Source organism: Haemaphysalis longicornis, unplaced genomic scaffold (assembly GCF_048455015.1).
Source record: "Haemaphysalis longicornis isolate Haplotype H1 unplaced genomic scaffold, Haemaphysalis longicornis Haplotype H1 scaffold_3, whole genome shotgun sequence".
Taxonomy (NCBI): Eukaryota; Metazoa; Arthropoda; class Arachnida; order Ixodida; family Ixodidae; genus Haemaphysalis; species Haemaphysalis longicornis.
Genome location: NW_027526335.1, coordinates 181,416,180 through 181,443,815, shown reverse-complemented (window position 1 = coordinate 181,443,815; position 27,636 = coordinate 181,416,180). Strand labels below are relative to the sequence as shown.

The following is a 27,636-nucleotide window of genomic DNA, read 5'->3' as shown; positions in this document are numbered from 1 at the left end:
CGTCGACATTTGCAACGAAAGGAGCAGATACACGGCCATTTATTTGCTATCCACCTCCACAATAAACAGGGGCACCGCTGCCGTCATTCGAACCCGAGATATGAATCTCAGCAGCCCAAAGCGCCGTAGCCACACAGTGACCACGTCGAGTAGACGATCGTTTAGAATAGCTGGAAGGAGCACGAAGGAAGTTGGAAACGCTGACACATTGCTTCCCTATATAGTTAAAGTCTGAAATTTGTTGTTCATGTTCTGAGTTTAATCGGCCGATTCACCCGCATTCTTTTCGCGAGAAACACTCGTAAGTTCCCTTTCCTCACACCGTGATCCCCACCGGTTTCATGACGTCAGCTGCAAACGACAACTTCTTATGCCAGCACGGAGGCATTACCGTATCGCAAGCAACTTTCACAGGCATAAACGTTCTAGGGAAAAAATTGTTAACGCATACAAAAGAGTGCGCCGGGGCACTCGACCTGCTTACGTGCTTTGAAAGGAAAGTTATTACGGTTTCCCCTGACGATAAATATGAAAGAGTCCCACACCGCGTTTGCGTCTTTTTCTTCAACTTCATTTTTACCTTCTATAGAACTCCTCGCTGCGTTCCACTTGGGGGCTTCGACCTTGCTGTCATACTTGCGTGTTCGACCATAGTGAATCTGGCGGCGGTGATACATCCGACGTAGAAGCACATTCCATTACGAGATGCTGCGCGAATTTGTTCGACGGGCAGACTCGAAACACTTCACATTGCTGCATCTGCAGAAAAAGCGCTCTTCGTGGCTAGAGTGCACCTGTTGTCTTTACGTGCAGTCACGTGCACCTCCTCCCCAGTGGCTGCGCCGCCGCGGGCCCATTGACGTACAGTCGGGATCAATTTGAAGGTGATCGCGGGAGCATCGATCAGCGGGCCTTTCAACCTACACAGCGGCCGTTTTCATAGATAAAGGCAGCAGTGCCTTTGCCTGGTTGTCTCTTGCATGATGCAACCCTGATACAATGCGTAACATGGCGCTGCAGCTTGTTTATTTGCCACCCGAGCGATTACCTTCAAATTGATCTCGACTGTACGCGGTAAGCACACCTGAAGTAGACTGAGCCGGAATATTCTACACAGTAAACGCAAACTAGCCGGAAATGGAGTTTTAATCAAGTAATGGGCCCTGAAAAGTACTTATAGCAAAAAATGTACTCCCTAGGCATGGTCTAAACAAGTGGACGAACCTCCATGGTAGTACCGTTGCCCATCTGTGTAGCAAAAGGGAGGATTTAGAACGACATAACACCATTTGTGAGATGGCGTTCGGTCCCTTGTAAACAACCACGTCCACAATAAACTCCCCATCTGGGGTAATCATCTCAAGCGGGCGGTCGCCATGTTAGTCTTGTGTTGTTTCCGTGTGTCAGCACTTCAACCGTGGACTAATGCTAATTAGAACGAGAAAGCAGGACGTGACAGTTGCATGCAGCTACAAAACCGATACCGTACGTATACCCGTATAGATGCTTCAGCCAGCGCGATCACAAGCAGACAGCGCGGCCGTGTTGTTTCAATCTGTTTATTTTCGCGGTAGGTGTTGTCAAACTCTGCCGCTAACAAAGAGACAGTTCTCGCCGTTGCAAACAATTGCACTGTTCATCTGCTTCGCTTGCTTGCGCATATATAGACAATTTAAATTCTCGTGCCAGCGCGCCAACGCACCCGACTGCAGCGACTCAACTTGCCCTGGCGGCACGACTTGCTGCCCGGATGTAAACAACCTCCGGACCTCCGTGCTATTGGTGCTATCCTGTTCTGTGGTGCTATCAATGCAGCGCGGCCGGTGACTTGGTGCGGCCGGAGTTTCAAGCGCCTCGCCTTGGGCCATCATTTTTTCTTATTTGAGAAGGACTAGTTGTGCCATTTGGTGGAAAGATTTTTATGTGCCCCTGTCACACGACGAACGGCCGCTAACAACATTTGGATACGGCGACAGCTGTGGACAGCTCGCTGGTAAGTGCTCTTTCATCAGTCGATGCGTTTGTCAAACGTTTGGATAGGGTTAACTGCGAAGTACCCGTGCCGCACACAGCACGTACACGCACGGGCAAAGAAAAAAGCGCACACTCGTTTTATTGTACTTGTTTGTGGCTTTTGGGGTATGCATTCGCATTATTTTGTAGGCCGGTTTGTAACAGGGCATTCGAGATGAAATCGTTTGTCGCGCGCGGCGTCGTTTCAAAGCAACGTGACGGTTACTCAGGTAGCCGAATCGCCTCCGACAGCGGTGCATCGTCGGGCCCGGTCGGTGAATATTGTGGGACTCTGTCTCTCATATGCATCGAACTGCTCGTGTTCTTTTTAGGTAACTGCTCTACTTTGTAATATCTGTTTGTTAACGCTCCTGATGGCTTGCCTGTCCAAATATAAGTCTTTGTGTTGTTTTCGTTCAAGGCTCTGACTCATTCTTAGCGCTCTGGTCGGCGAAAGCCGCAGATCAGACGGCCACCCCCTTCGAAAACTGTGCCCTGTAGATTCGGTGGGGTTGTTTGCTCGCTTGAGTCGACTCTTCACATCTAACAGCGTACCCTATTAATGAAACGGTGACATGCGTACAAGATGCTATGAGCCTATCGAACGATTAAATGCATATAGTGTGGACCACGACGGCGACGTGGTTCGAAACCGAAATGTGTTTATTCCCTTTCGGATGATAATGAGGGGTCTGTATACAATCGGGGCCCGTCAGGCGCCAGCTAAGGCCACGTAATTAAAAACACAAATTCATGCCCTTATGGAAGATAACAGAGTTTGCCGTAGCATGACACAAGTCTGCCGGGCATAAAAAAGGATATCATTTTTTACAAGAACAATGCACACACTCTTCTTTTGTTGGTAATAAATTTGTCATAATCAATAGTAAGACCATACACAAAAATTACTCGATTCATCTGACACCCGATTTTGACACGGGGCTTGTAGCTCCAAAAAGTGCACTGTGGTTTGGCGTGACGGAAACTTTTACAATCACGGTAAGTTAACTAAGGCAGGTGTGTGTGGCATGCAGCGTTGGTAAGTTTGCGAGAATAGCGTTTCCATTTCAGCTGTTTTATTTTTTTGTTGCCATGCAATCACAAGTAATTTGGTGCCATGAACGAGGTTTACGTTAGCTAACAAGGCTGTAGTAAAGGTTGCGGCTACAAATGACCTTATGCACCAATCACGCTTGTCAGCTCGGTGACACAGAATATTAAGGTGTCAGAATACGGATGACTAAGTCGCCTAGTTTATTACTACTGTAAAAAAAAGAAAGTGTTTTCTGACCCAGTGAAGGACTTTCCTGTATGACTAGCTGTGTTATGACAAATGATCATACTTGATGAGACAAGCCGTAACAAATTAGCTTTGGATGTAACACCAGGAGGGAAATAGGTGGAGGTATCTGCAAGTACACTCTAAGCTGGGTAACCCTTAATAGAGGTATACATTTTCGAATTTTTGTAACCTATAATTTATAAGGTACAAATGTAACCTATATCTTCGTAACCTTTATATACGTATACACGTAAGGGTTACGCAGTTATGGGTTACTTTGCAGCTTTCAGCATGTATACCTTTATATAAGTTACATCTACCGCCGTCCAAGGCCACACAAATTGGAAGGTTCACGTGATGTTGCGCGCCAGGCGCGCTTTCGCCGGCGCCGCTGTGGCGACACCCCAGAAGGCGCCTTTCCCGCGTGGTAAACAAACATTGCGTTAGTGGAAAATATGTGCGACCATGCTGTTCATTGCACCGTCTAAACTTTTGCGTCGGGTGTCTTTTCTTCGTCCCTTGAATAAACTACCGGCCACACGGCTGGGGCTAAAAGAGAAGTTACTTTTATAATTCCTAAAACAGCAGTGCCAAAAAGCTTGAAAATGTTCTCTTAATATATATGCATTGCATTACCTGTCCGATAATCGTTACCCAGGTTGTCACCCAAAAATCTTCGTGAGTATTGGCAACGCTTAAGTCTTATAAACAGGCATAAGCAAATTTGATGTTTGCATCAGCTTTGTGCCGTTTAAGAAACCAGTATCAAACATGCATGATAGGTCTTTTGCTAAATTGAGCTTTAGTTAAACAACATTAGGCGTTTAGTGAAACCAAGCTCGAGTGGAAACATGCACTTGATAGCATACTTCAAAAGGACGCCAAAGTTATAACATAGCCTTAAGCCAAAAATTCTTGTCTGACAACCTAGGCCATGATTATCAAAAGAGAATTGCAGTACATGCACACATGTTTGCGCATTTAACAGGAGCACATCTCCAGAAGTTTGGCATCGGTAGTTTTGAACATTCACATTTCTATTATGAAACACCTGTGGGCTATTTATTAAAAAGCAAAGCTGCGAACCACCCCGACGTTATTATCGTTCCTTAATGAGTATTAGACGAGTGCGGATTCCTGGGCGAATTGGTGTTTCCTATATTGCTTTAGAGTTCCAGGTAAAATTCGGTTTATTCATATAGCCTTATTCATATATTCCTGGGCGAATTGGTGTTTCCTATATTGCTTTAGACTTCCAAGTAAAATTCGGTTTATTCATATATCCTTATTCATATATCCTTCTTAAACCTATTTAATAAATGTTGCGTGAACAGCTTCACAAACATGGCCAAATATACAAATTCTTTACCTCAATATTTGCACGGATGTATGCAAAGCATTCCGAATTGTTTGGATACTGCCATTGAACAATTTCAGACGAATTCGAGTTTGAGCTACATTTATAAGATGGTTCTCAGGGGTGCACTTTCCCAGTACAGCGTTGTTGTCATGGTTCCCCACAGAAAAAACGCAGAATGTGGGAGAGTAGAAAGAACATTTATTACAAATTCACTTTTTCATACAAAGCAGTGTTTATGGCTATGTTCCCTACATTCTCCGTTTCACTCAGTCTAGTATTACAGTTGGAATTCACTCGTCTTTACGAATCCATCTTTACACTTCCCTCTTAGGTTTCTCTTTGCAGTTCCACCTGAGTTGTGATTCCCACGCCAAGTTATCGTTTTTAGATGCAGAGCATCTTATAGCGGCGGCCTGTCACGCGTCGTCGGCGCGCGCCGTCCGTCCGCACCCGCCAGCTGTGCGATAACGCGCGCTCGTACCCTCCTCTCCCCTTCTCCTCTCCGCGCCGTCTGTGCGCCGACGCGCTTCTCCCTCCGTGTCTTCACCCCGCCAACTGTGTGATAGCGCGCATGCGCGCCTTTCTCTCCTCCTCCTCTCCACGGCAGCTGCTACCGCGCGCTCGCACCCTCCTATCCCCTCCTCCTCTCCACGCTGTCTGTGCGCTACGCGCTTTCCCTCCGCGTCTCATCCGTAAGCTGTGCGATAAGCGCGCATGCGCGACTCTCTCTCATCCTCCTCTCCACGGCAGTTGCTTTATATACCCCGTGCGTGCGCCGCTGGATCAGTTGCTTATTCGGTTGATTTGCGCAGCGCCGTCTCGATGTGCTGAATGGACGCCAACGAATCTGCCAACGAACTGTCTGGTGCACCTTCAAACAGCGCCAGTCAGTCCGTTATGCTCTGCATCCTCCCAATCCCCCTCGGGGAGGTGCGGGTATTTTTTTATGCAGCACTAACAAGTTTCTAGGCTGATTGCAATCTGTCTTTAGGACTAACTTTAAATGGTATCTATAGTTTCCTGCATGAAAAAGGGCGCTTGAAAAAATTCAGAGGTAAGCTTCGCAATTTACGTAGTACACAAGCAGGCACAAAATCAGGGCACGCTGAAGATTTCCCTCGGTCATCTTGTTCCCTGCTGTCGCAGATGGAGGTATATATGTGAGGGGCCGTCACTTGGATTTCCCCACCTTGAAGAGCCATCTACAGAAAATTTCAGAAAAAGAACGAAATCCAGTGCAACCATAAGCCCCTCGCACCAAACCACAGGCATGTGAAGTACGAAAAATATATTGCACGGAAATGAAGACGGAGACCAGAGAATGAAATGAAAGGCCACACCAGAGGAGTGATTTACGGCCTTTCCTAATAATTTCACATCATTTCAGTAATCGTTACACAGAGTAATTTGGCCGCATTGTTCAGAACAACGCGAAGCCACTATAGTCATACCGGCCAACCTTCCCGAATTTTAATCGTGCCGTGTTCCCGTTTATCTCGCGAAATGTTTCTGCATGCTCACCCAGAACAGTCAGAAACTTTGGGCTACGAGATAAACTGACATACATATGCAAAAGAGAAAACAAAAACGTTTCCGCGCCTTCATGTGGAATCACTAGTACACGCAACAGAACGAACGTCGCACTAAACCCAGGAAACGTGCTTTCACGATGCTGACGCCACCTGCGTCACATTTTACGCTGTACTTAAACATCCTCCTCCCCCCCCCCCCTTGTACTGGCAGTTTCATTTTGAACAAGGATCCCACGTGGAAGCCGAAACGTTTTTCATTTAAGTAAAGTGTTCTTATCGGTGGTTTCTTCCTCAGCTATCAGTAAAAAGGAATCGCCAACTTACATTTTTTCTTCGTCCAGATGTGTTGTGGGAGAGGATACATCTAGAACTTGCACCGATCTTCAAGTGGCATTCCCAGGAGGTCTGTACCTGTAATGACTCGAAGGGTTATTTGGGTTAAAATGTAATAGACTTTAGAGCTGGGCAGTTGGTATACATTCATAATGAAAGAACACCTCAAACTTGACAAGACGAAGAAAAAAACACAGCACAAGCACTCACTAACAACTGGAGATTTCTTACAGAGCTATTTTAGAAAAAGAGTTCTTCTTGTTGGCTCTGCAAAACCACGCATCTTATAGAATAGGTAGAGTTGCTGAAAAACTACAAAGCTCCATGCTGAAGAAATTGTTATGTGAATTTATAACGTTTTCATGTAGTAACGAACTGATATAAAGAGTCACTAAACATGAGGCAAAATAAGATACGAAATATAACATCATAACACTTGAAGAAAGGCCTCGCATTTTTACAAGTGAATCATACTTTTGTCTGTGCAGGCCTGGGTGCCATCTTTACAAAGAATATTTGAACGAATGTGTTTTAGCTATTGCATTTTCATACCGTTGTTTCCGCTGAAATCAGACTTCATTTCAACTTGTGTCATACGCAGGGGAGTCCTGGTTGTCAGCTCAAGGAACACTGCCTGCAAGAAAAAACAGTAGTGCTGATAAGTCATAGCATAGGTAGCCAGATGCAACCACACTTTTTGAACAGCCAGGATCCGATGAGGGTGCAGAACCCATTTTTACACCTGCACCTGTATCTGCGTAATTCGTCACAATTTCTGTATCATCAAAAAACAACAATCAAGCAGCCTGCATGCTGGCTCATACATACCAACATTCTGTAAAGTCGCTTTACTGCACTATACTAGGATCACGCGAGACAATCATTTGCCCTGCAATACCACGCGAATAAATAAACGACTGATTTGTGCGAATGAGAATACTAAACCACTTAACATGGTGGAAATGGCCCGCTGTCTCAAAATGACTAACACCAAATTTACCCACTCAAGGAAAAGAATGAAAAAAATGAGGTGTTGTACATACGAAAACTTTTTATTGTGCCATAAGGGAAACTTTCACAAAAAAAGAGGCTTGTGCTGGACAAAAGTGAGTTTAGAAATTTCTGGCAGCATTTAGTGGACTACTTTTCTGCAGCACACACCTTGTGTTTATCCGGATATATTACTACAAGACCAATAAAATGGACACCATTCCGAATATATTCAGCGAGAAAAATGAACATTTCCCGACGACTGAAACAAAATGATAATACCCAGAAAATAGCGCGATAATATAAGACTTTAATGGGAAAAAATTCAATTATTCAAACAGAGCTACCTGACAATTACATGGGCAAATAACTTGTCAAGTGCGCCCAATGCAGCGAACAGCGTAAACAAAACGCTCAACCCATGACGAAGGCGCGCAAACAGAGCAGAAAGCAGGTCACGGGCGCCGTTATCTGTGCTTTCCCGATCGTCCGCTCTAGTCTGACGCAACGAACGCAAGCCCGTGATTTCATTCAATTGCCGTCGCGGACAACAGAAAACGTCCAGCGAAGCAAACAGTCAGGTAACGACAATCCCTCTCGAATGCTGCAATTTCAAATTGAAAAGCCCCCAGCGAAAAGATATATCCAATGAAAACACCGAAACCGTCACGGGAATATACTCACCGAGTTCGCTTTCACTGGCTTGGGGCATTGGTCCAACATGCGAACTTGATGCTGCCCGTAGAAGAACGGGCCGTGCAGCGCTGCCAGTCACAAATGGGCTCGCCGCAGCCTCCGCGACTCACGCCGACAAATAAGTCTTGTTACAGCAATCCTCGCTTCATCGTAGGGGCATCACAGCGGTTAAAAGGCTCGAGTGGCGCGAAAACGCGGCCACCGGGCCTGCCGGCGCCGCCATTTCTCTATATCCCGTCATGCAACGGAGAAATCAACGGCCGCCGGGAGAGAAGGCGCGACGAGCATCTCTTAGAGGTTACAGGGCGTTTTATAGGTTACAACGTAGAGGTTACATGTCAGATTTTGTTGATGTAACCTATAAATCATTATTGTAACCTATAAATCGCTTTTAACCTCACGCTTGTAACCCTTAGAACAGACTGGGATAAAGAAAACATCAAAATGAATCCATTGTAACCTTTATTTTATAGGTTACTTCCGTTTAGAAGTTACATTATGGGTTACCCGGATTAGAGTGTATAACTGAAACAGTGGGTGCCTGTCCGGCATGAATTCATTTTTTGCTGACACCATTTTCTTCTGCAGATCCTGATACATGAACGAGTTGAATGACTTCATAGATCTTAAGGCAGGATAGGCTGTGCTGTACAAGGCAAGGCTGCATTCGGAAACAAAGTTGGCCCCTCCAGCAGAAGTGAGTATTGCCACGGCTTGCAACAGCCGTCCAGCTCGCAAAAGCTCCACGTTTTCTATGAAAGTGAGCCACCATGGTAGGAAAGAGGCAGTGTAAGGGTTTGCATCTTTAACTGTGTGCCCACTCACTTGAATAGATGCAAGCTGGCATCTTAAAGCAAGAAGCAGCAGTTAACAAAACCATGCAATACCAAAGTGTTTTTCAGTCAAAAACAAAAACTAATCTATCAACCTACAGAGACTTGCATTTTATCTTCACCGTCATTTAAAGTTGTGCTCGAGTATATTGTGCGGAAGTAATATCTTTTTTATTGCTGCAAAAGCCACGACGGTTAATGTACTGGCACTTGGTTTTATGAAGCCTTTGCATTCCTAATTTAGGTACTGGAATTCGCAGTGAACCTAGCCTTACAATTTTATTACTGTACCGAATTATTAAGTTCATTTAACCATAGTGTCTGTTTTGAATTTTACGTGTGGGGCATTTTTTTTTCTCTTTTGCTTTTTCAGGCAGATGTTCCTCTGACTCCCTGCCTGCATTTCGTGAACGGGGAAGTTAGCCTCCACATCGATGGCCAGCGTGTCTTGACTGCATCATCTTTACTGGGAGGACTGTGTAGCCTGTTTGCATCGTTCTGGGTTTTCAACATTCAATATCCCAAGAAGGCGCACAGAGCTCTAACGTTTGTGGAACATGCCTTTTTGGACCTTGCCTGCTCCAAAACACGTGTGAAGGATTTAGAACTAATTAACTTTTATCGCATCAATATCGCTCACTAATATTTGTTTTCAATCCTGTAATCATTGGATAGTAGTCAAAAAGAATTTCGTATTATATTTGACTTTTTCTTTTTTCTTTTTTTACTGAAAAGGGGATATTTGATGGGCCGTTCTGTATGCTGATAATACAGCAATCTTTCAGTGAAGCAATAATATTAACAAACTAATTTAACTTGAAACAATTATCTAAATAATATTGGCAACTGGTGCGAAATGAATCAACTAAAAATTATCCGAAAAACACGAATTTCATGGCTTTTTGTTCTCACTCTAAAGACGCTGTCGCGATACCACCCATTCTGTTCTATATCATTGCAATTAACCCGTCAGACTCGACCACTTTTCTTGGCGCATTTGTGTGTTTATCTAAACGCACTGGTATTTTCCGCAGCATATTTTTCGTTCTTTATATTACTCATTTATCCATAGCCATCTCACTGCAGTCTGTCTCCTACATCATTTATCTCTTGTGCCTTTACCACCTACAAAATGCTTGTTACCTTTCAATATCAAATCGTTGCACAGCTCTCGCTCATTTCACCACAAATTGAAAAATTGTTTTGTTGTTGTAAACCACTGCAACCATTTTTTCTTCACTTTGTGTACTTAGTACTGATGCGTACTGATAAGTTCTGATAAATACTGACGCGTTCTCGATGCTCTAGTATTATATAATGATTTCACTTACCATGCGGTTGTGTTTGTGCCTATCTGTTTTTCAAGTATTTCCAGTTCTTGTATTATTGTTTCTACAATTTGTTCAACTAGCAGACAGCTCTCGCTCATTTCACCACCTACTGAATTTTTTTGTTGTTGTTGTAAACCACTGCAACCATTTTTTTTCACTGTGTACTGAGCGCTGATGCGTACTGATAAGTTCTGATAAGTACTGACGCGTTCTCGATCCGCTAGTATTCTATAATGATTTCACTTACCATGCGGTTGCGTTTGTGCCTATCTTTGTTTTTCGCGTATTTCTAGTTCTTGTAGTAATATTGTTTCTAAGGTTTGTTCACCTAGCATCGTATTGCTGTCTTCAATTCCTAACTGGCGTGTTATTTAGCAATGTACCATTTGTGATTTCCAATATGAGGTCGCCATAAGTATTTATTTCGGAACCTCCTTGTGTACACCATGTACCATGCAAACTTGTCTGCGAAAGTTCGTTTGAAATAAACCTGAAATCGAGAAAAACCGTGTGATATCAGTACTCCCGCAGGGAACTAGAAATTCTCCCTTGTGGCCTTGAAAACCTCCTTTCGGAAGGCCTACAAAACTCCCCAAGCTTTCGTCAAACTCCATTCAAAAGAAGTAAATGCTTCCCTTGAACCTCCTAAAAACGCCCCTAAACTAACATAAGTGCTTCCAAAGGGAGCCATAATAGGCTCCTATTCAACCGCCTAAAAATTCCATAAACATCACTTAAAAACGCCCTTCAGGAAGTAAAGAATACTCCATTTTGACCTCCTTAAATTCTCCCGAACATTTCTTAACACTCCCTAAATACCTCCTTTCTATAACCTAAAAACGCCCTGTTTTGAGGAGGTAAACAAAACCTCCCTGTTTCATGTAGTAAAAAAACTCCTACAAGGAGGACCACTAGAGGAGAGGCGAAAAAGAACCTCTAGGGAGTATATGGGAGGAAAAAAAGTTTAGAGTGTAGTACACTCTACCGAAACTATGAATCCGGCGTTGTATCGGGAAAGCGTGCTCTTCGCAGACTCCAAAGGCCGCCCGACTTTCACAGACACCTATTTTCCTAATTTTCTTTACGAAACCATTAATTTACTTTGTTTACAAGTTCCCCACATCTTTAAAAAATTAGCAGTGACTTAGCTCGGCTATGCAAAGATATACGTAGCGTGAGCTAAGGTTCAGCTGGTTATTCTTAGGTGTCCTGGTTGTCTAGGATTAGCTCATTATCATGCTTACTGCTGCTAAAATGATTTCCAAACCAATCCAATTCAATCCGATCTAGTCCGATCCGGTCCGGTCCGGTCCGGTCCGGTCCAGTCCAGTCCAGTCCAGTCCAGTCCAGTCCAGTCCAGTCCCTGCTCCTCACGCTTGCGCAGCACGGCTTTCCAGGAGCCACGAGAAACGACTATCAAGTGGCTCCGGCGCAGCGTCAGACTTGGCTACTACGCAACGGAGGCGCACAGCTGGGTAAGCGCCGGCGCCAGTGCGTCTGCCGCCGCTATGTCGTAACTCCTCCGGAAAGCGCAGACCGGCGAATGTGCAGACCCAATTCTCGACACACCCGTACACCAATTGGATTGGAATACAATTCAATTTAATCAAATCCAATCCAATCCAATCCAAGACAAGTCCATCCAATCCAATCCAATGCTCCCTGCGTTTGCGCAGCACGGCCCTTCAAGGTCCACGCGAAACTGCTCCACCTCGGCCAGTGTAGCCTACGCTACAAAATTTCAAGTCGATCAGAGCCTTTTCAACATCACTTAGAAAAAAATAGCGCCAAAAAACGATACGACAGGGCAGTGTTTGTCTTTACTCCCTGCCGTATCGTTTCTTGGCGCTGTTTTTTCTAAGTGGCATATTGCACCAACTAGCCCGTATCAGTTCACTTGTGCAGTTCTTTTCAACGTGTTTTTCTTTTCTGCGCCGCCCCGCATTTTGTTTTGTACTTCCCGGAGTGGACGGTCCGCAAACACACCGAATTTTTCGTATCATAAGGGATCTAACGATTTCGCATTAATAAGTGCAGAGCACTTTAGGGCCGTGCCTTGTCGTCGTAGCTCGCTCGCTGGACCCAAAAGCCGGCGTTCTGTCGCAGCCGGTGTCCTCGATGCGTAACCCAGAGGCGTCGAAAGCAAGCGGATTATATATTCATAAGCACTCGAAACTCGTGAATCGCTGGCGCTTGTCATACATCTCCCTGTTGTTTAGCGCAAAGAAGAGTACTGTAGGTATATTTGAGGCAAAATATACGTAATTAACCGGCAGCGCCCGCGTTCATTTAGTTAGGCGCGCTCGTTGGGTTGGTTTTTACAATAGTAAGCGAAAAAAAAGTGGCAGTGCAATGCGGGCACGTCTGGAGGAAAAGCAAGCACAAAAAAATTACGCCCACCTCCCCTCGCGGGAACCCTGGTGTGATGCGATGCTGAGGGGGGTTCAAGCGCAAGCGGAGAGCAACCGTCGACCGAAAGGCCGCCGGACAGCGGCACACCGGTTATATGCGCAGCGCGCCCGAAGGAGAGGAGACCGCGGAGAGAGAGAGTACTGCACATGCGCAGCACCGCGCGCAGCGCCGCCCACCAGCGGAGTGAGAGCGCGCTGGACCACACACCCGCAGATGCTGAGAGAGAGTGTTCGCTCTCACCTGGGCACGCGACGGCGCCGGTGCGTCTGCCGCGGCTATGACGCAACACAATCCAACACAATCCACTTTAATCCAATCCAATCCAAGCCAATCCAATCCAAGCCAAGCCAAGCCAGTGCCCCTCGCGAGAGAGTGTTCGCTATCGGAGAGGAGAGAGGGTGAGCGAAGGAGAGTGCGGACGCCGACGACGACGACGACGGACGCACGCAGGAAGGAACGGGCCGCCGACAAGAAATGCTCTCAGCGTCGCATCTAAAAAATTCACGCATCTCCACTACGCCCGCGAACTATCAGACCAGTCCGAGGACGAGTCGGAGCTACCGCACCCAGTTTCGAGCTACCGCGAGATTACCCGGTTGTACAGGAGCGCCAGGTGCAGGCTTCCCGTGCCACACCAGCAACTCGAACGCAAACAACAAACGATCGAGCGCTGCGCACAAGCGGGGTTACTGGCGCACTCAACTTTATTGCACAAGATGTTCCCGGCAGAACACGACCCCATCTGCCCGTTCTGAAAAAAGACTGAGGGCACCCTGCCGCACATACTGGCGGAGTGTACTCAGCTCAAGAATCTCCTACCTTCCCTGCCCTCCCCCCCCCCCCCCCGCTTATGGTCAAAAGATCCAAAGAGTCAAAAGGTCCAAAGAGTCAAAAGATCCAATAATCACGTGACAGCCGAGTCAAAAGATCCAACCGGTCAAAAGGTCCAATGTGGGTCAAAAGGTCCAGAGTCAGAAGATCCAATGAGTCAAAAGGTCCAAAGCGAGTCAAAAGATCCAACGAGTCAGGAGATCCAAGGGGTCAAAAGGTCCAATAATTCCGAAACCGCGTCAGAGGTCCGACGAATTATGAGAACCCTCGGCGCCATGGCTAGGGTGTGCAATTTATAGACTGCGTCATTTAATTGTATTTTTAGTGTTATTTTCGCTCCCATACTTGAACTTTCACTTCTAAATGTAGAAGATATGCACTTGGCGCTCCGAATGAAGCCGTGGCTAATTTGAACGTTATGAACAACACCTCGAGCCGCTGGACGGCCTGCAATTGTTCTGTCAAGTCCTGCGATAACACTGCACGAGCTATGTCTTCCGGGAGTCGCCTGGGAGAGGCGACCGCTTCTTCCGGATGTAGGTCACAGTCCCAGAGGATGTGGGTCAAAGTTGCTTTAGCACTTTTGCACACACTGCATACTTCACTTTCGAACACCTCCGGGCACACGTAACGCGTAAGCGCCGGCGTGAGCACGGATCTAGTTTGTAGTTGTCTGTATAACCTTGACAGAACAATTTCAGGCCGTCCAGCGGCTCGAGGTGGCTCTTGCCCGACAAACGCGTGGGGCTGAGCCGGCTGGAGACCGGGGGTATACCCCCCACAGGTCGACAGCGGGCCGGCCTAGCGGGAGTCGGCGAGGCAACACCCCGCGTCTTCGATTCCGAGTCAAGAGATCCAAAGAGTCAAAAGATCCAAAGAGTCAAAAGGTCCAATATTGGATCTTTTGACGCGTTGGATCTTTTGACTCGTTGGATCTTTTGACTCGTATTGGACCTTTTGACGCGGCTAAGGCGAGTCAAAAGGTCCAACGAGTCAAGAGGTCCAATATTAGACATTCTGACTTCTATCTTTTGACGGGGCTAAGGCCAATCAAGTAATCTATTCTCTTTATGAGCCTCACCTTGGCGTACTTTTGTTTGCTAAGGGCCAAGATTATAACTCCGTTGCCTCTTCGTTTTCCCTACAAGGAGCGTGTTCATTCTTTCTAAGCACCAATATCCGAGCCATATATGCTAGTTTTTCTTTCAAATATATGCATGTTGCTCTCATACAAAAATACGTTTGCGTCATGGGCATGGGAAATTATTTCAGTGGTTAAGCGAACATTAACAATGCCATTTACCGGCTCCGGTCTTTTCAGTATAGGGCGTTTCGGTTTCGGCGCCTTTCGGTACACGGAGCTTTCGGTACAAAAACCAGTTCAAGCGCGCGTTGTAGGCAGCAAGATGTGTGCGTCGTAGCAGTTGTAGACACAAAATCGTACTTATTTATTACTCGTGTTCTTGCTCGTATTTCTGCGTTATTTTACCGTAGTGAAAAGGTCATGCGGCCTTTCCAAATGAAGCACTATTTACCTGCGGACTTGTTGCCGTAATAATTGTACCTTTGAGATAATACTATTGTTGCGTATATCGCTTTCTTTTTAGCGACTTATTATCACCATATCTTTCTTTAAAAATCAGTGACGCTAACAATTTTTTTCCACTTTCGAGTACCTGTGATAAAGCTACGTAATTGATCGCCTTCGCTAGGGGATAGGAACCAGTCTCTTTCTAACTCAATCACAAACAACTTGTAATTTTTTTGCATTTTGCATCCATGTGCTCTTCTGTTTGGTGGTAACACAACGCGCATAATGCCTTATCACGGATGCGTTACCAAGGGCACCTTCTCTACCTCACCGGACGTTTCTGTCCCGGAGTCACCCCCATTTCCAGGACATCGGTGTTTAGTGTGTTTGTGGTTTGAAATGCCCAAAGGCATTGTTAATGCTTTCTGGAACATACATAGATTTAATTTGCAGAAAGAAGAGGTCATTTGTCATTTTCGGCGTTCTTCCTCAAAGCATACTGGCCATACTTTGGCCGTGGCTTTGTTCTTATCTGAGACCAATGTCAGCATCAGCTCCCCACCGCCTGTAGCTCTCTAGCTGCACAAAATGGAAAATGGAAGCGAAGCCACACAAGCAGGGGTTGGCACTACACTATCGAGAGTGTAAAAAAAGAGACTTGCAGACTGCAACTAGCGGCTTCAGGTTATCATGACGTCGATGACGTACTTCAACTCAGGTCGCCTGGAAACCTAGTAACCAGCTTCCCAAAGGGTAGCAATGTAGCACTGCTATTCGAACTCTTGATTTTTTGTGGGTGTAATCATGAGCCATATAAGGGTCATTTATTTGATGGATATTGACTTTGATAAACTAGATGCAAGAACATTTGCCCGGAATATTTTCAGCAGCAATCATACTAGTCAGCGCAGCGTAGCCGAACATGAGCGACATGTGGTCATGGCTCGTCGACATCGCTGAAGCTTACATTCTACATAAGTGATAACTACCAAAATATTCTAATGTAATAGTATCAAATGACAGAGGAGCGAGAAACGAGAACAACCTGAGAAAATAATCAGAAATAAAAACAAGCTTGATGAATGGTGTTTTTCATAACGTTCAAATTAGCCACGGCTTCATTCGGCGCGCCAAGTGCATATCTTCTACATTTAGAAGTGAAAGTTCAAGTATGGGAGCGAAAATAACACTAAAAATACAATAAAATGACGCAGTCTATAAATTGCACACCCTAGCCATGGCTCCGAAGGTTCTCCTAATTCGTCGGACCTTCTGACGCGGTTTCGGAATTATTGGACCTTTTGACCCCTTGGATCTCCTGAATCGTTGGATCTTTTGACTCGCTTTGGACCTTTTGACCCGTTGGATCTTCTGACTCTTTGGACCTTTTGACCCACATTGGACCTTTTGACCCGTTGGATTTTTTGACTCGGCTGTCACGTGATTATTGGATCTTTTGACTCTTTGGACCTTTTGACTCTTTGGATCTTTTGACCATAAGCGGTGCGCGAGCACTGCGAAGGCGCGAAATTTGAATCGCTTTCGGTGGTAGCAGTGAGCAGATGACGGCGCCACAGCCCATTGTGGCGAATCACTGCTCTGCACTTCCGACAGATATCACATTGAGTGGAACGGCTTTAATTTTTGGAAGTCGCGTCACCGGTGTTTCCAGGATTGAGATAGCATCGAACCACATTGCAAACACGCCTGGCGTCATTGAGGTATATCGCCAGGATGCCGCGAATAGCGCCCGGTATTTTCTATTCTTCTGAGCTCTACAACTTAGGCCGAGCGCTTACTTTGAAAAACGAAAGGGAGGGTACCGCGTGACGAAACGCGCGTAACCTGTGGGCAGAACTGTGGTATGGATATGTGGTCAGCTGTGACGGACCGTGTTTTTCTCTTGGTTTTCGAGCACTGCAATACGGACTGTTGCTTTTCGCCACTGGCGTCATCTTTCTGAATCCAGAAGAAGCTACTCACCGTACGTACAATGCTGAGTTATGGTTACCAGATCCTCCAACCAAAAACTGCCGAATCGGCAGGTGAAACTCGTCCAAATATTGTCCAACAAATAAAACATCGAGCCAAATTTGGCCGAAAAGTCGTGCACATTTTTAAGCATTAAAAATGAAGGGGGAACACCGGGTAGTTACGTAACGGGGAACGGTGTAGGAAATTGAAACACTTGAATTATGAGGTACGCCGTGGTGGTTTGTGCGCACTAACATTTTAATTTTTGGCCTCCATCAGAAAAAAATTACACCATCTTCCCGTAGGGGAACCCTGAGTAGTACGCAAAGCAGCCATAGGGTCGATTCAAGTGCCCATTAGATTTCAGTTCATCGTTTCCGTTAGGTTGAGGTACGTAGCTACCGTTATATTTACAGTTTGGTTTCCATGGTAACTACCACATTTTTTGCTTACCGGAACTACGAAATGGGAAATTGCGTTGAGCCCATGGCTGTTTCGCATACTACTCAGGGTTCCCTACGGGAAGATGGTGTAATTTTATTAGATGCGACGGGGCTATGTCCCTCTCTTGTCGTTGTTGCGCCGTCCACACCCCCACTGCGCATGCTTGACTTGCTGAACGCCCGGTGGTGTCTTACCCTTTAATGGCTCCTCGAGAGACAGTTTTACAGGTGTCTTCCTGGGCCGGCCCGAGATGAGCCGAGCATGCGCAGTGGGGGTGTGTACGGTGCCACAACAAGGGAGGGACATAGCCCCGACCATGAGATGCTGGAGCGGCATTGTTGCCGGTGTCTTCCTGGGCCGGGACGAGACGAGCACGCTTCCCCTTAAAGGGCTCCTGGAGCGCCATTGTTGCCGGTGTCTTCCTGGGATGGTGAATGGCCGGACGACGGATGACGGAGCCGAGAGCAAGAGATGCTTGGCATCTAAGATGCTGGGATCGGATGGATCTGTGCTCCCCACTTCATGCGCGAACGCACGTGAGCTGGCGAGGAGAACAACACGCGAGAGATCACGCCACGAATGCTGGGCAGAGTGTTCTCGAAGGTCGAACTGACCGACGCCGCGCGCTCCTGACGAGGCGCACGCACACGTGAGCTCGGTATTTTTGTGCTATTTATTTGGGAGCTTCTCACGTGGCACAAGCCCACGCGCAAGCCTGGGCGACTACCGGCGCTCCTCACGAGGAGCGCACTTACGTGCGCTCGGCTGGGCGGAGTTTTCTGGTAACCCTCTAAGGTGTAACTAATAGCTTTAACCGCTCTACTGTTAAACCAGAGTACGCACAAGAGGGCGAAAAAAAGCGCAGCGCTCAAGTTCAATAACAGCCTGATCTAGAGAATTAGATATCTCAGTTGAAGTTGGAGTTGAAGTTTATTAGCAAGTTTGCAAATAATATAGTACATGCATTGGTAAGGAATACAGAAAGGGGTACCATAGTTTATCTTTCGCATATAAAGTTTGATCAATCAATCAATCACTGTGGGGGGACTCTTGTTAAAAAGTACATAAAAACTGGTAAGACATGAGCAGTCAGAGTAAGTAAGCAGAAATATAATGTAGATTTACACACAAATCAATTGGACATGGAAAAATGTACACGTTGCGATGATGATCATTCATTACAGAATAAGTTAAAATTTTTGAAAGGGGGTTAAAAAGAAAAAAAACATATGTCACTAGGCATCCACAATATCGAAATATAGAACAAAAAAAGTTTAATTGCGCCAAAACAGCCTAGGCTGATTTGTATTAGCCCTCGTAAAGCAAACAGAACATACGTTTAAGCAGCATTATTGTAAATTCATAATACACAATAAACGCGTAACGTGGATCAATCAAGCAACGTGCTTTCACTGGGATGGATCAAGAACAAAAATCGCAACACACAAAGCAACGGCGCTCAACTGTAGACATGCAGCTTCCGGGATTTTTATACGTTTTCCTTTGTACCTGCAGGACATAAGTTTTAAACAGAAAAAAAAAAGCATTACCTTGTTGGAAACTTGTGCTACATTCTCTGCTTCTTGCCAAAGCAAACTTCACGCTAAAAGTACCTTCCAGTGCTTTGTCAAAGACATTTGACTGAAAAGACGTTCTACCGCGAAATTCGATATCGGCAAAGATAAAAGGGATATGGATAGCTTGCAGAGTGGGGAAAACATCCAATCACCTGGCTGTTTCTACCGCTTTTTACGCCTTTCCAAGAGTTTTGTCATGCATATATCGGACGATCTCTCAATATGTGCCGAGGGAGACATTCAGACTCGAGCGCACGAATTAGTGGCGCCGCTACAAAACTTTGAAAGACGGAAAAAAAGATGTCAAGAGAAAATCTTGCCATATTTACAGTGTCCAGCGCGTACAGATCTCCTAAAATCGCTAAGGTCGTTGAACGTTTTAACGCAGATTTGCCACAAGCAACTGAAAATCGCCAGCCGCCGCGGTGGCTCAGTGGTTATGGCGTTGTGCAGCTGAGCACCAGGACGCGGGTGCGATTCCCGGCCGCGGCGTCCGCCTTTCTGATGGAGGCGAAAAGGCCCGCGTGTAAGAGATTTCGACGCACGTTAAAGATCTCCAGGTGGTCAAAATTAATCCGGAGCCCTCCACTACGGTGCGCCTCATCGCCGAGTAGCGTGGGTGCGTTAAACCCTACAATTGATTAATCAAACCCTACAATCAATCAACTATTAATCGGCGGTACCGTTCCAAAAGTGGAGTTCGCGGCAGCCGAAGTAGTGACTGGAGTAATCTAGCCTAAAAATGCTTAAAGGACTTTTTTTTTCCTTCCTCAATTAAAGATTGCTATAGTTACGCACTGAAAACAAAGTAGTTATCTTCTTTCGTGTGTTGCCGAATCAACGAAGCTGCTGCACGAAACAGCTGTCATGCGTATAGTCACCACCGTGTTTCTGTTGTGAGAAGATTATGATCCACAGTGGTGCTGATCCAATAAAATGACGCGGAATCGGTGCACCAAATATCAGTAGGAACACCTCGAAGGAGAACAGAAATCTCGCTTTAGCTGGACATATTGCCTGAACGTGGTGCAAATGCGATTCCCTAAAAAACTCGCCCAGAACGTGACAAACCGCAAGAAACATGTCCCTAAACAAGTGGAAACAAAAGTCGCCCAATTTAGCTCTTTCTGGCCTAGTCTGGAAACCCTGATCCTGATCAACACTTTACCCCACCCCATATGGTTACACCGCCTCTCTCTGTTCGACCAAATACCCCTCAGATTGTAAATTAGGTTCGGATGCAGGCACCCTAGTCCACAACGACTTCGGATGGGCTATCAGCCCAGCCGTTCCCTCTCTTTCCTCTCTCCTTCCCTTTACCGAGCTGTGGGTGAAATTTATGACCAGCGCTGACCTGGACACCCAGCAATTACTGGTTTCCAGGGCAGAGATCCCATTAAGCTCCTGGACTAAAGAACAACATCCCCTCCTACTTTAAAGTTCTTTACCACCACTACCACTCAAGAACCTGTCGCGCTTTTTTAAAAGCCTACTTTTCACGTTCAGTCCCTTTATTATTTAGTTTTTTTCGTTTTTTAACGTCTTTTTTATGCTTCCTATTTTTCTTACTCCAGCAATTCCAATTCGGTTTACCTCTGTATTTGGCTGCTTATTTTGTTTATTCGGATGACCATGAAAGCTTTTACTTTCCGGAGTGCCCTTACTTCACTTACTGCTTGGAGAGCGCAAGGAAGACGGTAGGATTAAGCACAAAATATGCGCAAAATGCATAAAAGGCACAAAATATTGTCGGCAAAAAGAAATTCAAACGCCCTTATATGATAACAAGTGGACAGTGAAATTCTCTGTGCGCATTTCTTGTCTGATTAGTCTTCTAGTTCGCATTTCCTGGCCGCTTTATGGCAATGCCAGCGGCTGAAACCACTCACTGTAACAAAGCCGCATTATATCACAGCTGAACTCAGGTTGATCATTAACCTGGTTGAACGAAGGCCTCCTCATTGCATCACGATAACCGGATAAACAACCAGCGGTTTGCTCTTCTTAATGGCCACTTGCTCTTCTAACGTCACTGGGCTAAGAAGTACGCGTCCGATAACTTCACGAGAAAACTGATCGAAGGATGCGTATGTTTAAGGCTGTCCCCTCTTCTCCATGACGTTTGGCGAACGTGCCTTACTGCCGACCCGTGCAGCTCCACCTATTAGCCGACGCAGGGCGGAAGCGTTTTTCTTTTCGGCGACGGGAACGGTCGCCGCCCAGGGATCTTCCGGGCCAGTCTCAATATCGGAAGCGAGCGGCCAGGCCACTTTTCCGCCCTGTTCTCAAACCTGTTCCGCGTGTAATGCCCGCGAGAACGGAACGTGGAGTAAACTAGAACGTTGGCGCCACGGTCGTCGTACAAAACGTAACCCCCGATAATCCGTATACCGCCGAACCGAGACGTCTTGGCAAGTAAGTGGAAATAGGCCGACTTCTAAAGTATCTCGACGCATCTTTATCCGATTAACGCAGAGGTCACCGCATCGTCCCGCAGGTTTTAATGTATATGGTTTTAGGAGTACCCTGCTTTCCGGTAGAAAGGCAGCACGCAAACGAACGAACAAGCAAACAAACGCACATGAACGACTCTTTGCCGCAAGGTGTTTTTTTTTTTTTGAGGACGCAGAACAACGAGCCACGGTACACTAACCATACCCAGATTCGCTCCTAAACAAAGTTATCATTGGATTAACTTCATGCTAGCAATCCGGTGAGGCTAGAACGACAGGATTATGGTCACAGGTGGCACAATTTGCGCGAAGTTTATTTATTTATTTATTTATTTATTTATTTATTTATTGATTTATTTAGTTAGTTAGTTAGTTAGTTAGTGTTTTGTTTGTTTGTTTGTTTATTTATTTATTTATTTATTTATTTATTTATTTATTTATTTATTTATTTATTTATTTATTTATTTATTTATTTATTTATTTATTTATTTATTTATTTATTTATTTATTTATTTATTTATTTATTTATTTATTTATTTATTTATTTATTTATTTATTTATTTATTTATTTATTTATTTATTTATTTATTTATTTATTTATTTATTTATTTATTTATTTATTTATTTATTTATTTATTTATTTATTTATTTATTTATTTATTTATTTATTTATTTATTTATTTATTTATTTATTTATTTATTTATTTATTTATGTAATACTACCGACCTTTGAAGCAAGGTCCTTGGCAGGAGTGAGCGATGCAGTATACAGGTGACACAGCATAGATGAACATGCATATGAAAGCACTTCACTGGTGTACTGCCAGCAAACCATACAGCACCTCATACAAAATCAAGCCGGGGAGAAGCAAAATTTTACAACAGGACTGCACAACACAAGAGATAAGCAAGAATAAATGCGTCATTGCCTTCAACGACAAGATAACACACTGACCACATTAATCGCTTTTCAAACAGCATTTTAGCAACAGGCGCAAGCAGTGGCGTTGCGACGCTGTGCGCGTACGACATGATAGTGCAGGAAAATAACGAACCATGGGGTTGTAAATCAAGATATATTTTTTAACGCTGATAGAAAAAATTGCAGGGACGCACATTCCACAATGTCTGCTTTTAGCCTATTCCTCTCACGAATGGTTCTCGGAAAAAAAAAAACTTTTTAAAGGCGTCCATTCTGCAAGAGAAGTCTTATTTTTTGGAGTGTTGTGAGCGTGTAGAACGGGCAACCACTGGTTCCATGTACGTATTTTTATTTATGCCTGTTTTGTCATAGAACGTTATGTACAGAAGTTTCTGCCTGTCATAATACCGTCTGGACTGCAAGGTATCTAACTGCGCGTTTTCTAAAAGTAAACTGGGTGATTTGCGCCAACTGTGACTGTTGTTGACAAGTCGGATGGCTTTTCGTTGTATGCTTTCTAATTTTGCGATATTGACCTGTGTGTGAGGATCCCAAACCTCTGAGGCATATTCTAATATTCGTCGGACATAGGTTTTGTAGGCTAGTAGTTTCATTTCTTTTGTACACGTTTTCAGTGTCCTTCTGAGATACCCGAAGGTGCGCATGGCTTTGTTTTTTATGTACGTGACATGATCGTTTCATCGCAAATTAGAAGAAATTATTACTACTAAGTATTTGTAGTTATTTACGGATGATAAAGCGTGACCATCAATGCAATACCAAAAGAATAAAGGTTCCCGCTTTCGCGTAATCCTCATAGATACTGTCTTGTTCACATTAACCTTCATCGGCCAGGTTTCGCGCCATCATTGAAGGTTGTCTAGTGCCGAATTTAGAAGAGCTTGGTCAGCAGAATTTTGTACTTAAGCAAAAACGCCCGTGTGTACCAGATTTCGGCGCACGTTAAAGATCCCCAGGTGGTCAAAATTAATCCGGAGCGCTCCACTACGGCGCGCCTCGTCGCCTGCGTTGCGTTGGCGCGTTAAACTCTACAATAAATAAACCAATCAATCAATCAATCAATCAATCAATCAATCAAGAATTTTGTACTTCCTGATAAAGCACGCAGTCATCGGCAAACAATTTCATTTTTACCGGTATGCCGTTCGTGATATCATTGACAAAAATGAAGAAGAAAAGAGGACCAACAATGGACCCCTGCGGTATACCGGAACGAACTACATGTGGGCTTGAATACTCGCCGTCAATAAGAACGCTTTGGCACCTGGAAGGAAAATAGGCCTCAAGCCAACCAAGCACAATGTCATTCTTCAGAACTGATTGAAGCTTTAACAGTAATTTCGGATGTGATACGTGGTCAAAGGCCGTCTCGAAGAAAACAAAAATAACGTCGATTTGGCCTCGCTTATCTAGAACAGCGCCGAAGTCATGGATGGTTTCGACTAGCTGCGTTGTTGTAGATAACCCCTTCCTAAAACCGTGTTGGCAAGACTTCATGATGTTGTCTTCTTCCAAGAGTTGTGATAAATGCTTAAATATTATGTGCTCGAAAGTTTTCGCGCGAGTGCCTAATAACGAAATTGGTCTGTACGGTGTAATGCGATTGGAGTTAGTTTTTGGTACTGGGACCATTTTTTAAAATTTCCAGTCTTCCGGAAGTTCAAATGGCGACAGCGACTTATTGTACATAATAGTCAAGTAATGGGAGCACCATTCGGCGCATCGGAATGGCGAATCGGAGTTGCCAACACTTGTAACGTCACAGGGGCCGGTTGACAGGGTCGATGCCGAGTCACAACCATTTCAACTGTTTTCTAATTATCTAAAATTATGCGGAAAAATTGCTTTGTAGTAGGCTTAATCCTTGTGTCGTTGAAGTGAGCCTCGAACCCAGCCCTCCCACCTCTACCTACCCTCTAAACCCGGCCCGAGCTGTTGAGAACCGGGCGATCAGCGGGGGCTTCGACGCCCAGGGAGGCCTGGTAGCAAGCATTGAGACAAGCACGGTCGACACACGGTCTTCTTGGCCAAGGATTCACTTCCACTTTTCCGGCACAAACAAAAACTATTCCCAGCGGAGCTGTTGTAGCCGGCCGTAATTCGCGGGACATCATGCGCAACGCCTTAAAAATACTAAAAAAATGCCGATCGCTCGTGAGCGCGTGCCTCGCGGTGACCGCCTACCATCCCCGCCCCCTCCCCACCCAAAAAAAACTTAGTTTATTCTCTCTCTTCCTGCCCACAAAATTTCTTTAGCAAAATATTGCAAAACCGTAAAAAAAAACTGAAAAAAAAAGAACTGCACCAAGACTGCTTTAGCAAAAACAAAAAGCTCGCGAACACCCGAATAGCGGCTTGCGCTGCATAGCAACGAACAACGCCACAGCTGGCGCAACACCTGTTCCACGGAACCACGACGCGACTGCAGGAATGCCGCGCATGCGGCGTCTACGTAGGCACCGCCGATGCGCCCCAGCTGTCGTCAAGCGCTACCGCGCATGTAATGTTAAGCATAAGGCAGATGACAATACCGATGCATATGGCGATGACTACTACTAGCACAGTGAAAATGGACGACGGAACATTTAAATGAACAATTTCAAACTTGTGCAAGTGCGTAAGGATTTCTCCTTCAGTGTTCACGTAGAAAGAAACCTTGCAGCGTCGCTATGGTTCAAGACTTGCACGACTTTGTGCAAGCTTCGCCGGTTTTCTCAGCAACAGGTTGGTGTTAGTGTATTAGATGCGACGCATCTCTTTCACCTGCCTTGGCCCTCCGGCGTAGTCCGGCGACGTCCGCACACCACCTGCACATGCGCAAACTCTCCTCCGTTCTTCTCGCCAACAGCTGGGTGCAACGCGCTCTCTCTGTCTCATTTCATAACAGCTGCGCGCGCTTCGCTGACGCTTCTCTCTCGCATTTGCTCTCGCTGCGCATGCGCAACTCTCCACCGCTCGTCTCCTCTCCTTCAAGTGCTTAATATTGCCGCGAACCATACATTGGGTTTGTTTATTTGTGTTTTGCTTTTACCGCCCGGCTGCGCCGGTCTGTGTTATCTCTGCGCCAAGGGAAGCGCGTGTTCCATTCTTTCTTTCTGTGCCGCATGTGTTATCTGTTGTGATAGGGAGAGCATTCCGATCTAACCTGAACAGCCCAGAATAATCTTCTTGGATCTACTATGTTCTCGATGCGAATCGACGTTTCGAGAACCACGAGCGCCAAAAGATAAAAAGCCTGCAGTGCGGACGCCGGGGCATTCGATTCGACGACAATCGCCCGTGCAAGTCACTTTGTTGACCGCTGCTTCGCCGCCTCTTTATTCTTTTGAGTTGTTAGGGGAGCACAAGTTCACTCCAATAAACGTGTTTCTCATTCAAGACAACTGCATCGTCCTTGTCTTCGTGACATCTGGTGGAGGTGCTGGGTACGCACCATTCATGCCCACTACAACCTCGGGAAGCCGCCAAGCCAGTCCAACAAGAGCCAGCCCCCGCCTGCACGATTTACCACCCGAGTTCGGTTTGATGCCAGAAGGGCCCAAGAAAAGGAACGCTGCAACCAACACCATGCTGCAAGAAACAACGTCGCCAATCGTCCTGCAGCAGCCCCGGGAACCGCCATCGTTCCGGGGAGCCCCCGCTGAAGACCCCGAAGAATGGTTGGAGAAGCTGGAGCGCGTCCGCATCTTCAACAGGTGGGACGCCGAAGAAACTTTCCGGCATGTCTTCTTTTACTTAGAAGATGCTGCTCGAACTTGGTTCGAGAAGCATGAGAGTTCTTTTACCGACTGGACTCACTTCAAAAGGGAGTTCCTGCAGACATTCACTACCGTTGTGAGAAAAGAGCGAGCTGCGCTTTTGCTTGAAACTCGGACACAACACCCCAACGAAGGGGTCGTGATCTTCGTTGAGGAGATGAAGCAATTTTTTCGCCGCGCGGACCCCGAAATGACGGAAGAAAAGAAGTTACGCTTCTTGATGCGCGGTGTGAAGGAGGAGCTGTTTGCTGGACTTGTCCGCAACCCGCCCAAAACCATCGCTGAATTCGTGACCGAAGCCAGCACGATTGAGAATGCTCTCGAAATCCGTGCTAACCAGTGTGACCGGAACTTTGTTGGCGCGGCCAGTGCGAACTACATCGACAACATGCGGATTCCGGCTGATAGCCTACGCGAGACCATCCGCGCAGTAGTGAGAGAGGAGCTGCGGAAACTTTTCCCGACGACGCCGCAACCCCAAGTCGCTTGCCTAACTGACGTGATCCGGGAAGAAGTTCAAAACGCTTTGGGAACTTCTGTGGCATCCGAAGTACACTGCGAGCCTCAAGATATGACGTACTCCGCGGCTGTTCACCGACCCCTCCCTGCTCCATCACGTCGTCAAGAGGCACGTCGTCAAGAGGCCCCGCCCTACCGCCGCCCACTGTCGCCCGCCCGACCCCCGATAGCACAAACCCAGACGCCGAGGAAGACTGACGTATGGCGAACACCGGATAATATTCCTGTGTGCTACCACTGCGGAGAGGCCGACCACATCTACCGTCGCTGCCCATACAAGAGACTCGGACTACGTGGTTTCTCCGTCGACGCACCACGCCCCCGAACGGGCAGCACCCATCTGAGATTGAAGAATACCTGTCGAACACCAACCGAGGACCAGCCCGCTTCAACCGGTCACCGTCGCCCTACCCGTCTCAGTCACCGAACCGCCGCAGCACTGCTGACTTCTCACGTGGAAGGTCCCCCAGCCCACGCGGGGGAAACTAAAAGCAGCAACTTCGGGAGGTAAAGTTGCACAACGGCGGAAAAATGAAAACCCTCCAACGACGCAGCGACTCGCTGAAGACCATCATTCACGACATGCCCTCATCCCGACGACCCGACCTAGCCCTAACGAGACTCCTGAACACGACGACAGCTACACGGCGCGACGCGTACCCGACCTGACCGAGACGTCCGTTGAGAAGACGACGACAACGACGATGCACACTGCCCGACCGTCAACACGTACAAGCAGAGATACGACGCCCCGACGAACCCGGAACTCGAGGAAGCCTGCATCTGACGTCAAGGTGTCCATCGACGGCTTTGACGTAGTCGCC

The 27,636-nt window shown here is 46.1% G+C and overlaps 1 long non-coding RNA gene across 1 annotated transcript; it reads right to left on the bottom strand.

The window, feature by feature from the left end:
- Positions 1 to 5,532: 5,532 nt before the first annotated feature.
- Positions 5,533 to 8,637, bottom strand: LOC144173603 (uncharacterized). Its single transcript, XR_013323332.1, has 4 exons — positions 8,195 to 8,637; positions 7,073 to 7,154; positions 6,512 to 6,598; positions 5,533 to 5,857 (listed from the first exon to the last, which is right to left on the bottom strand). It is a non-coding gene; the product is annotated as an uncharacterized LOC144173603 (long non-coding RNA).
- Between the last annotated feature and the right edge of the window lie 18,999 nt (positions 8,638 to 27,636).